Genomic DNA, 12,532 nt, shown 5'->3' on the forward strand with positions numbered 1-12,532 from the left:
ATCGTGGCACCAACCAACTGATCTAAGAGATCATCGATGCGAGGCAATGGATACTTGTTCTTCACCGTAACCTTATTCAACTGCCTGTAATCGATACACAATCTTAAACTACCATCCTTCTTCTTCACAAATAAGACAGGAGATCCCCAAGGAGAAACACTAGGTCTAATAAATCCCTTATCTAAAGCTCCTCAAATTGCTTCTTTAACTCAGCTAACTCTGAAGGAGCCATTCTATAGGGAGCCTTTGAAATTGGCTGAGTCCCTGGTACCAGGTCAATTGAGAATTCAACCTCACGTTCTGGAGGTAATCCTGATACATCCTCAGAAAAACCTCTGGGAACTCCCTAACAACCTCAATTTCATCCACTATACCTGTCTCAGAAACCTTGGGTAGCGAGCACTACCACGTAAGCCTCACATCCCTGCTCAATCAACCTTTCAACTTGAAAAGAAGAAAGAAACAAGAATGACCAGGGTATTCTTTGATCACCTCCGGTACTTCTACCAAAGTCACTGTCTTAGCCACACAATCTAAGACAGCACCATAAGCTGTCAACCAATCCATACCAAAATTAAATCAATCCCTTGCATAGGTAATTGATCATATTCACCTAAGTCATCGCCCATTAAAAGTCATCTTAGTCCTACACACCACACTGGATCGACCAACCAAACCAGAAGTAGAGGAAACTTCTATATCATGGGCAACTGGTCAACAGGCATAGCCATTCTATCTAAGCACTCGGGAAATAAAAGAATGCGTCACGCCACAATCAAACAAAGCTTCTAATTGAGGCCACAGATAGAAACCATACCAGTAATTAGATTCGATGACTTCCTAGCCTCCTCCTGAGATACTGTATACTCTCTACCAGGAATCACGTTCCGTCCGCCGGTCCGAGCTCTCATGTAAATCAAGGCAGTCACAAACAAATGGCCTAACTTTCCACACTTGTAACAAGCAAAGCAGCGACCAAAATGAACCCTACGACATCTATTGCAAGGTGACCTCGCTGTGCTTAGAATTGGGGCTTAACTGGTTCTGTGAAGAACATGCTGGAGCATTCCCAGAGAAATGAGAACCCCCAGATCTCATATTACCACCCCGATTACCTTGAAATTTGAACCCCTATTTAAATTTCAACAGATTACCAAAAGCAGAAGAAGACCAGAGCTAAGGAGCCACTTCTAAAGGAGCCACTAGAAGAAGAACCAGAGCTAAAACCCATTCTCTTGGATACACCACCAGTAGGAGCCAACCCAAAAGAAATTGACCTCGTGTATCCCTACTCCGGCTACTCTCTGTGTCTCTGCCTCGAGCGAGCGACAATCCTCAGACGATTGCACATCTCATCATATGTCGCCTCGCCTCACAAAGATAGCTGCTGGCGGTATTCTGGCCTCATCTTTTCTAATAACCTCTTTGCTTTCCACTTGCTATCATTAGAAGCCTTCAGATATGTTGAGAACTTAGACAGCTGATTGAATTTTTCTTTAAAAGTCTCCTCGTCTAAGTCCCCCTGCTGAAATGCATGAAACTCTGCCTCTTTCTCATCTCTGAAAGCTGGCGGAAAGTGAAAATCATAAAATCTTTCTTTAAATTCATCCCAAGACATAGATCTTCCATCTGTGGGCTTAACAGAATCCCACCAATGCTTGGCTTCACCAACAAGCTGCATCGTAGCCAAGATAACCTTCTGCTCAGATGTACACCTCACAACAGTAAATAACTGCTCCATCCGATCCAAACACTCCTCAGCTTTCCCATCAAGCATACTACCATCATATGTAGTTGGATTAGAGCAAGAGAATTCCTTCCAAGGTTCGGATATGTCATCCTCTCGATTATTAACAACTGGTGCATGAGCTCCCATAGTACTAGAAGATCCCTGCCCAGCACTTAGGTCAACATGCTGATCTGGAACAGTATGACTTCTAAGATTTTGCTGTATATCCACCATAACTTCAAGCAGCCTAGCCATGACTGCATCTGTCCCTGTGGGGTGGTGGAGGTGGAGTGGAGGCGGAGGGAGGAGGTAGAGGTGGTGGTCGTTCCTCATTCCTCGATCTACCCCTTCCCCTTCGAGCTATATTAGAACTGAAAGATGTACGGCCACAAGCGTACGGACTTTCTCCCCTCCTAAAGGAACAAGCCAAAGAAAGAAAAACAATATTAGTCCAGGTTAGTGGTAAAAGGGAAAGAGTATAAAAGTAATGTATTTAAGGTGCCAAGTAGGAAAAGGAATCATAAACCTAAAACTGATACCAAATGTAACATTTGCCCCGAGTGTTATCCAAAAAATCACACAAGTCAAATAAACTAAGTGTGGTTAAGGAGTTTAATCTTAAAACAAATTAGGAAACAAACCATTTAAATCACTAAGCAAATATACAATGAAAATTAACATTTAAAGGCCTTAAATTTTTTTTTTAGGTTCTACCTATAGCGCACGGAAGCAAGTTAGAAGACAAAAGAAGGGGTAAAAATATGCTGTCATGACAGCATTAAATTGCTGTCATGACAGCCCTCCCGGGTCAACTTCTGGGAGGCGCCGTTCCGCCTTCCGATCTCCGATTGAAGTGATTTTAAAGCTCACAAGTCACATTCAAAGGGTACTATAAGTGTACCAAAATTTCAAAAGAATCTAACAGTCGGATAAAAATTGGACATGTTACAAATTTAGTCAATTTTGCTGTCATGACAGCATGAAAAGCTGTCATGACAGCACTTCCGGACCAACTTTCGGAGTGCACCATTTCATCATCCGACCTCTAATCGGAGTGATTTCAAATCCTACATGTCACTTTTAAGAATACTATTAGCATACCAAATTTTTAAAAGATTCCAACGGATGGATTGAATTTTGTGAGGTTACAATATAACTACTGTAGCTGTCATGACAGCATTTTAATGCTGTCACGACAGCACCTCCAGACCAAATTTCGGAGTGCGTCATTTCTCTGTCTGAAATCGATTGACGTGATTCCAAATCCATACAAAGCTTATAAAAAGGTTTTACTTGTGACCCAAATTTACACAAAGCTTATAAAAGGTTTTACTTGTGACCCAAATTTTAGAGAAATCCAACGGTCGGATTAAGATTGGGCACCCGGATGCAAAGTGCAGCTTTTTGGTAAAAAACCATTTTCAAAATTGTCCAAATCTCATCCTAATGGTCACAAACCTGTGGGAACACTTTGGACACGTCAAATAAGACTAAAAACACCTAAAGAACATTCAATGATGGAAAACCCACCCTACATCAAAATTGACCACCCGGGTGCCATTTCCCAAAATGGACCCTAAACCCCAAAATGCACAAATCATACAAGAGTGGTCACAAATCAATCCAAATACCATGTATTTATATAAATACATATGCTAAACATTTTCACTTGGCTCAAAGCTCCTTGTGAGGCCCACGCACCCACTCTCTCTATCCAAGCTGTATGTTTGCCCATAGCACACAATTTGCAATGCAACCACTTTGCATTTATTTATAAAATCACATATATATCAAAATAAAGATCTTCTTGTAATAGAAACTTGGTCTACTAAGTAAATCCATCAAAACCACACACCATAACCAAGTTTCCTAGCCACAAGTCTCATAATCATATCCTACTGGCACCCTAATCTTAAATACATTACAATATATTTGCTCAAAAGAAAGGGGTTGCAGTTCTTTACAAATCACAAGCAAACCCCTAGCTTTGCTCCTTTTCCCGTCCACCACTGGATCCTTCGCCTGGACCTAGAATATTGAAAAGAAAGGGTGAGACAACCACAGTCTCAGTAACAGTGAAATCTACATTGATTATTACAAAAGAAGCCATAATCAAATAAACGAATAATAAATTTAACATAGTATATAATTTAGCCATTTAAAATGCATGAATGCATGATCTAGGCCGGTATGGCCTTTCATGACCAACAGAATGCCCCCTGGCACTCTTTAACTCGCAGGTAAACCTTTATACCTACTTGTACCTCCACAGGCACAAAACATAATCTAAGGCATGATCTAATCCACGAACCTCCTATGCCCCTTCGACGTGAATCCTAAGCAGTTGAAGCTAACTCCCTCCCAGAGCCAGCCCAACTTACTTTCCATGTGAGGGTTACCTTGGCCTAGGCACTCAACCTCACACTTCATATGTTGGATTCCCTCCCCCACTGAGAGGTGTCGAACACTCAATACACTAACCACTTTAGTGCACTGAGCCCACAATACGTAAGACAACACTGAGTACTGACAGTGTGCCATAGAATATCAAAAATCCACACCTTCTCATTGGTGAACTCCCACCGAGATCATGGCCTTTTACTCTTGTCTACCTTTCCTGAGTATTGACCATTCAACACTCTAAAGTAGTATAATATTTATAAATCTCATTTCCATAAAAACATTGTTATTAAACAATTAGAAAACATATTGCACTAAATCAAAGTAGTACCCCATAACCCCTTATAAAGCACATTTAATCTTTTAAAACATGTAATGCATGATAACTAGTAATATTTATTCAAAAATAGCTAAAACAAAGTAATAGAAAATGTAAATTTCCCTGTTACCTCAACCCTTTGGTACCAAAAGGGTTCCCCTTGTACAAAATAGGGCTCGGCTTGTTCCTTACTTCTCAATAAGTTCCACCAACAATTTTCTACAACAATAAGTGATCCACATCACTTATCATGACAAATAGCATTAATGAAGACTATAACTCATACCACACAACTTAGGTCAATGAGTCATAATCCACCCTAATGGTCCATATATTAACAACCATTCACATAGTATCACTTAACCACCAAAACCATTTATTAGCCATCACTAGGCTAATTTTCAATTTATATATTTTTTTAATCAATTAAAAACCTTTACTTAGTGCCACCAACTTTCACCATTAGCCCTTATAATGAAAACCAAACCTTAATTTAAATCTTATTGGGCTCAAATAGCAAAATTATAACTAAATCAATAGGCTTAAACCATTGAGAGCAAAAACCCATTTCTCAAGGTTTATTTTTGTGCCCAAAACACCTCTTTTCATCCAATTATTCACTCAAAACATTAGATCACTATATAGAAACTCAAAACATGCTCCCTAGAATCCAAAGAAACAAAAGCTTACAAGAATAAAGCCTTTGGGATCAAAATCCAAAAATTTCCTCCTCCAAAATGAAGAAAATCAAGAGAAAGAGAAGAGGATTGAAGTAGAGAGTTTACCTATCGTGTAGCCGAGCTCGCAACGGTCGCAAAGACTCCTAGATCCAAGCCTAACTCCCTCCTTTCTCTTCTCTTTTTCCTCTCTCTCTCTCTCTCCCTTTGTGCGTTTCTTTCCTTGCTCATTTTCTCTACGTTTCTGGTCTGTTTTGCTGTTTAAAACTGATGCTAAAACATTTTGGGGCAAATTACAAGAAAGGACCCAATATTTTTTATTATTGCACAAAAGCCCGGGTCAACTTTGTGAATTTTTCCATAGTTAAAAATCAAATAAAACTAAACTTTTGCTTAGTAAATTCAAATCTGAGGCCTCTATTAAATTATTCTAAATTTTAATTTAATTATAGATAATTTATTTAGTAAAAATTCTCAAATTCTGAGGCTCTATAAATTATTCTAAATTTTAATTTAATTATGATAATTTATTTTATTTTTTAAATAAATTTGAGTCTTAAAATTTCGGGATGTTACAAAAATAATGATAGTTAAAAAAATATGTCATATAATGGTAAGATGAGTGGTTGGTTGGACAATACATGACGGGTGTTTCATATAATGGTAAGATGAGTGGTGGTTGGACAATACATGACGGTGTTTCAAACACCCGTCATGTTTGTTTAACTTTAAATAATGGATGTTTAAAACATTCGTCATTTAAAGCCTACAATGTTTCATTTTTCATTATTAAAAAATATTAAACTCTAAATGAGGGGTGTTTTAAGTTCTGTAAATATATGACACATGTTAGATACACTCGTTATATATTGATTCCCAATGTTTGAGTTTTCTGCTAAAAAAAATAAAAAATTGAAGAACCTTTAAATGATAGGTGTTTTAAACACCCTAAAACACCCATCATTTAAAACTTTATGAATATATGATGGGTGTTAGACATACCCATTATATATTATTTCCCAATGTTTCAGTTTTCTATAAAAAAAAAGAAAAAATTTGAATCTTTAAATGATAGGTGTTTTATACACCCGTTATTTAAAGTGTTACAAATATATGACGGGTGTTTCAAACACTCATCATATGTGTCAGAAACAACCGTCATTTATTCCCTTTTAATAACAGTTTTACTTCCATTTTTCATTTTGCGCCCAATCATCTTCTCTTCTTCTCTCTCTTCTCTTCTCCACTTGCACAGGAAATTGAAAAAAAAAACTCAAAATTCTTCTGCCGTTGCTGTCGTTGACCACCGTGGATTGCTCTGATGTGAAGTTGACACCTCCGACACCATCATTTGCCATCTCTCATCATCTTGTGTTCTTCCTCTTGTGTTTCTTTTCTCTTTTCTTGAAGGTGTGATTTCTTTATTGTTTTTCTTTCATTTTCTTCCATTATCCATAGATTTCTAGGTTATGAAAATGATTTATTTAATGTTGTGGATATTTTTTTATTTGTTTATTTTTTTGGTGTATATTTCTACTCATTTGTTTTCCCATTTTGGATTTGTAGTGTTGAAAATTGTTTATGTTTGATGTGTGTATAGACTTGTGAAGCTAATAGATGATGTGGTAGCTTTAGGATTATTGTTAGGATGAAAATGAAGGATCAAAATGAGATATTTTTTGACTGTTTTTTTCTACAAATTTTGACTGATTTATTTGAATAATTTTTAATTTAAATTATGTGTCTTGTTTGATTAGAATAGTTTTATCATTCAAAACTATATATTGAAATATACTAATGTGCTAAATTTCATTATAATTGGAGTTGATTTTGGTGACCAGAATTGACGCGCGATTTCTCTAAAACATTGCTATTTTGTTGAGATTTTTACATTTGCTAAAGAATGATGTTCTCTTAGCTTGGGATTGCTAATATAAGATATATCTAACCTTAGAATGATCAATGAGACAAAAAACATTGATTGAAAATGATGTTTATGGTGTTTTTCTTTTTCTTTTCCTATGATTTTTTAACGAATTTTAGATATAATTTTATAATAATTAGAGTGATTTGAAAATGCTATTTTGTGAGGATTTTGTTGCTATTGTGATTGTATATGGTTGAAATTAGTTTGTTGAGTGACATGCTAGGATTCAAAAGAGGTTTTGAGCCTAGGAAAGACTTTCTCTATGTAGTTATGCTACCAAATTTTGCCGGCAGTTGAAGGAATATATGAATGCTCCTGCATTATGACTTATAATTTATTAATATTTTTTTCTAGATTAAAGTTATGGATAAAGAATGGATGTCTGTCAATTGCTTATAAGTAAATAGTATTTAGATGGTGTCAAAGAGTTTTATAAGGTTTCTCTCGAGTATGTAAAAGACTCTAGAAGAATAGTGTGCCTTTGTGTAAGATGTGGTTTTTTTAAAGCAAATTAGTGCATCTGAGTTGGAAGACTATTTAGTGTGCCATGGAATTTGATGAAATTATAAGTGTTGGCATAAGCATGGGAGAGACTAGAGACGATAGGTGTACTAGGAATTAGGAGTACAAAGGAGCTTTGAATTAAATGATTATAACACATATACCTATGAGGTGATTGTCTTGAAGAAATGGCCAATGCAATTGACAGGGAACTTGAGGATTGTCCTGAAATGTTAGTTAAAAATGATGTAGAGAGCCCTTTATGCTAGTTGCACCGAATTCGAATTCAAAGTTGTTGACGGTATTGAAATTGTATAACTTGAAAGTGAGCAATGGATGGAGTAATAAGAGCTTTGCAATAAATCTTACACTTATAAAACAACTTCTACCTTCAAACAACGAGCTTCTAATGACTATGTATGAGGTAAAACAAATGCAATGCTCAATTGCATAAGTTATGAGAAAATACACGCTTGTCCTAATTATTGTTATTATTTAGAAATGAATATGTATAATTAATAGAGTGTCCAAAATGTAATGCTTTGCGTTACAAAGAGAACAGGAAGAGTCCAGAGAAGGCATTATGGTACTTTCCCATTATACCTAGATTTAGATGTTTGTACGGTAGTGCAGAAGATGTAAAAACTTTGACATGGCACGCGGATGAACGGATCAAAGATGGGAAGCTTCGACATCCAGCTAACTCTTCTCAATGGAAAAAATTGATCTCAATTACACTGACTTTGGAACAAAAGATAGAAACCTTGCCTGTATTATCTATTGATGGAATGAATGCACATGGGCATCAAAGTAGTACTCATAGTACATGACCAGTTATTTTGGTAATTTACAACTTACCTCCATGGTTATGTATTAAGCGAAAATATATGATGTTATCCATTCTAATTTTGGAGCCAAAACGATGAGGGAATGACATAGACATATATTTGGCTCCTTTAATTGAAGATTTGAAATTGTGTTGGGAGTATGGTGTTGAGGTATATGATGGATAGAGAAGCAAGGTTCAATCTGAGAGCATTGTTGTTTGGCATAATCAATGATTTTCCAACATATAGTAATTTATCAGGGTACAGTATTAAAGAAAAACTTGGATTGTTTATATGTAAAGAGGACACACATTCAGTGAGATTAGAATATGGGATGAAGAATGTCTATCTTAAAGATCATAGATGGTTGCATCCTGATCATTATTACTGAAAAAAGCTTTCAATGGGAATTCAAAAGAAAGTAAGGCACCTTTGCCACTGATAGGTGAGCAACATTTTGATAAAGGTGAAGAATTGAATATCGAGTTTTGCAAACCTTTTGTAAAGCATCTTGGGACATGTGGGTGTAAGAAAAGGTCTATTTTCTTTGACCTATCATATTGGCAATCCTTATATATGAGACATTTTCTTGTTGTCATGCACCATTAAGAAAATGTGTGTGACAGTTTAATTGGTACATTACTCTATGTTTCGGGAAAGACCAAAGATGACATCAAGGCAAGACTTAATATGATTTCTATGGGGATAAGGGAAGAGTAACCTTTATAAGAGAAGGGAAGTCACACATTTCTTCATGCAGTGGCTCATGCACTTCATAAGGCAAAATATAAGGATGAGCCTTTTATTATAGCAACTCATGCAAAATAAGTTTTTTATGTTACCGATCCAGCTAATAAAAAATTGTTCGTCATACTATTGGGAAAAAGTCTCCTCTCATGATGATGAAAATGATAAAACAAGTTTTGGCATTGAAGAGATTTCTCCTTTATGCCAACCCAACCCTTGTTGGATGTGAAAGAAGATGACGATGTCTATGACGTTGTGGACTGATTATGATGAAGGCTTATGGGAGAATTAAAATATATTTATAATGGTAAATAATATTAGTGAATTTCTTTTATCCCTTTTGTTTTTATGTTTTCATATTTTATATTAGATTAAATTTATTTATATTTTTTCTACCAATATTACTTATCTTATTTGTTTAGGAGAAATATGGAAAATCTTTCAAGCAGTGGCATTGAAAAATCAAAGCCTAAAAGAGGTAAAAGAGGAGCCACATGACTAATTAAGTTGGCTTAAGTGTAGGGAAAGATTCATCCTGACTTTGATGAAAAGGGCTAAATAATTGATAAGAAAAAAGGAAATATTTTAAGAGTTTGTAGGTCTTGTAGCTCGTCAAAATTATCATGTTGTAGGAAGAGTGGTGATGATGTAAAAGAAAGTGATAGAGATGATGTTTGGAAAACAATACTGGTATTTCTAATTACTTATATCATATTTTGAAATATATGTTGTTACTAAATTCATCATTAGCGTGTTATTTTGCAGATTACATATGACATAAAGAAAACTTTTTTTTTAAAGGACAAATGGCTAAAATATGTTGGGGATTGATGGAGGAACTTTAAGTCTAAACTTACAAGAAAATATGTGTTTTCTAAGAATGACAATAAAAATGATGACAGTGACAATGGTTTGTTGGCAAGAAAAACCTTGGGAGGGGTATCCATTCATTGATTATGACACATGATGAAATATGATCCTAAATTTTTGGTAAGTGAAAGAAAAATATTATATAAACTAGTATTATCAAATTTTATTTTAACAAATGTTTTTCATTGTTTGTTAATAGGAAAAAAAGTCAAAGGGGTCAAGAGTGTCGGAAGAAAAAACCTATACAACCACACTATATCTCAAGGAGGGTATGCATATGTTTTTGACATAATGACAATGTGTAGGCAAAAGAAGAGGGTGTTAGTTTTATCAATTATTGAGAGGGATTAAATTTTAAATTCATTCCTCAATTTAATAAAAATTTGCTAACAAAGTGATATTAATATAAATTAATATATTATAGTCATATTGGATGCTTCTTGTCATTTGCCCATATGAAAAACTATATATTGATTTTGTTCACTACGAAGGGAAATAAGCGATGATATGAAGTCTTTGATTCAATCTTAGTCTTTAAATAATTCTATTTTGTGTTTTTATAACATATATTAATATTTTCTAAGTGTGTGTATTTGGTAAATAGATCATTAGTAACATATTAGAAATCAGCGGGAATGGTTGACAAGAAAAAGAATGAAATTACGTGGGTGCGCAATGCAAAGTAAGTATTTCAAATTTATTCTCTTATTAGGATGAAGATTATAATATTGGTTTAATAAATTTCATTATTTTTATTTTCTTTCCAGTGTCCTCAATAACTAGGAAAGTATGGAGTATAGTTATAATATAATGATTTTATGTATGAAATCATCACTCAAGATATTATTCACTCATTTGATCAGGTAATATTACTAATAATGATTTATATATGAAGCTTGCTATATACTTGAGTTATTATTATATGTTTATTGTTATTGAATTTGCAGCGTTCCAAAGTTTAGAGCCCATATTCTAAGCAAGGTTAGAGACATATATGCAATATTTGGTCTTGTTTTTTCTTAGAATTTAACAAGGTTAGAGTAGAAAATTTTTAGATATGTATATTGAAATGGAGATTTTAATTGAAATGTTTGTACTAGATTTATTTATATGTACTAGATTTATTTATATAGCCTCTGGAGCTGCTGTTTATGTATTAATGCAGGTTTTGTAAAAGGATATATAATTATAGGTAATTTTATAAAAATATATAGCATGTTGGCCACAATTATTATTGTATTGTGGTAAAAAATGAATCTATGGCGATAGTTGTGTAACCACAACATCACCAAGATGCCAACATTCACGCATCTTTCACCACAGGTGGTCTCTCAGACTTATGGTGAAAGATGGCATTTTTCGCCATAAAGTGAAGTTTGGACCAAACATAGAATCTTTCACCACAGGTATATCTCGGACCTGTGGTGAAAAATACCATCTTTCACCATAGGTCCGAGATATACCTGTGGTGAAAGATTATATGTTTTGTCACAAGTGAAAGTGGAACCTATGGCAAAAAATATCATCTTCACCATAGGTCCAAATACACCCGTGGTGAAAGAGGCTATTTTTTGCCAAAGGTCTTAGCTTTACCTGTGGTGAAATTACTATCTTTTGCCACAATTATGTTATACCTATTGTGAAAAATGTACATTTACTACCACATAACCTTCTACCACACAGCGTCTTTTGTCGCTAAAAATACATTTTAATTGTGGCAAAAAATACTTTTTACATTAATGTTAAGCAGGATAACCCTAATAGATCAGAGATTTTGGTATGCAAACAAGCATAATAAGAGTTACAGTTTGGCTGAAACAACACATTCTTGAGAAGTTTATAAAGATGAGCTTTTTATTTTAGCTTCACAAGCCTAACAAGTGTTTTTTGTTTTTAGTCTAGCTAAAGTAAATTGGTCTATTGTTTTATTGACAGTAAAGGAATAAAATAAATGAAGATATGAATGATTCTACAGTTGAAAGTGATCTATTTATGGGGACCATCATTTGAAAGTTACTTCATTGAGGATGAAACCTTTTATATAAAAAATGATCACAATGAAGGTATTTGAATTTCAAAGAAAAGAGGTAAAAGCATTCAAGCAAAGAAGGAGAGAAAATATAAGAAACATACAAAAAAAAGAAAAAGAAAAATTTAAACCTATAAGTTATTTGTTTTGTGTGATTAATTTTCTATTGTTATTTATTATGTGCTATATTTTTTTTATAATGCATGATTTAACTTAAATCTATAAATTACTTATTATGTGCTTTATTTTTTTATATTGTTAGTATTATTTTATGTTGTTTTTTTCATTTTTAGGTAAATGGCTTCTCAAAGGAGTGCTGTGTCAGTGGACCTAGCAGTGCTAATCCTAACGTTGACATGAATGACTAAAAATTCCAAACAAGAAGTAAATCAAATAAAAGAAGATTGACATGGATGACCGAGATGAATAGAAGAAGGGCTGTGGGGACAGAAATATGAAGTTGAATGAAATTACAAGGGTCAACTTATCAAGACCAACAAAAAGTT

This window comes from Prosopis cineraria, unplaced genomic scaffold, assembly GCF_029017545.1.
Source record: "Prosopis cineraria cultivar Desert tree isolate PC_DT_omini unplaced genomic scaffold, ASM2901754v1 PC4, whole genome shotgun sequence".
Classification (NCBI taxonomy): domain Eukaryota; kingdom Viridiplantae; phylum Streptophyta; class Magnoliopsida; order Fabales; family Fabaceae; genus Prosopis; species Prosopis cineraria.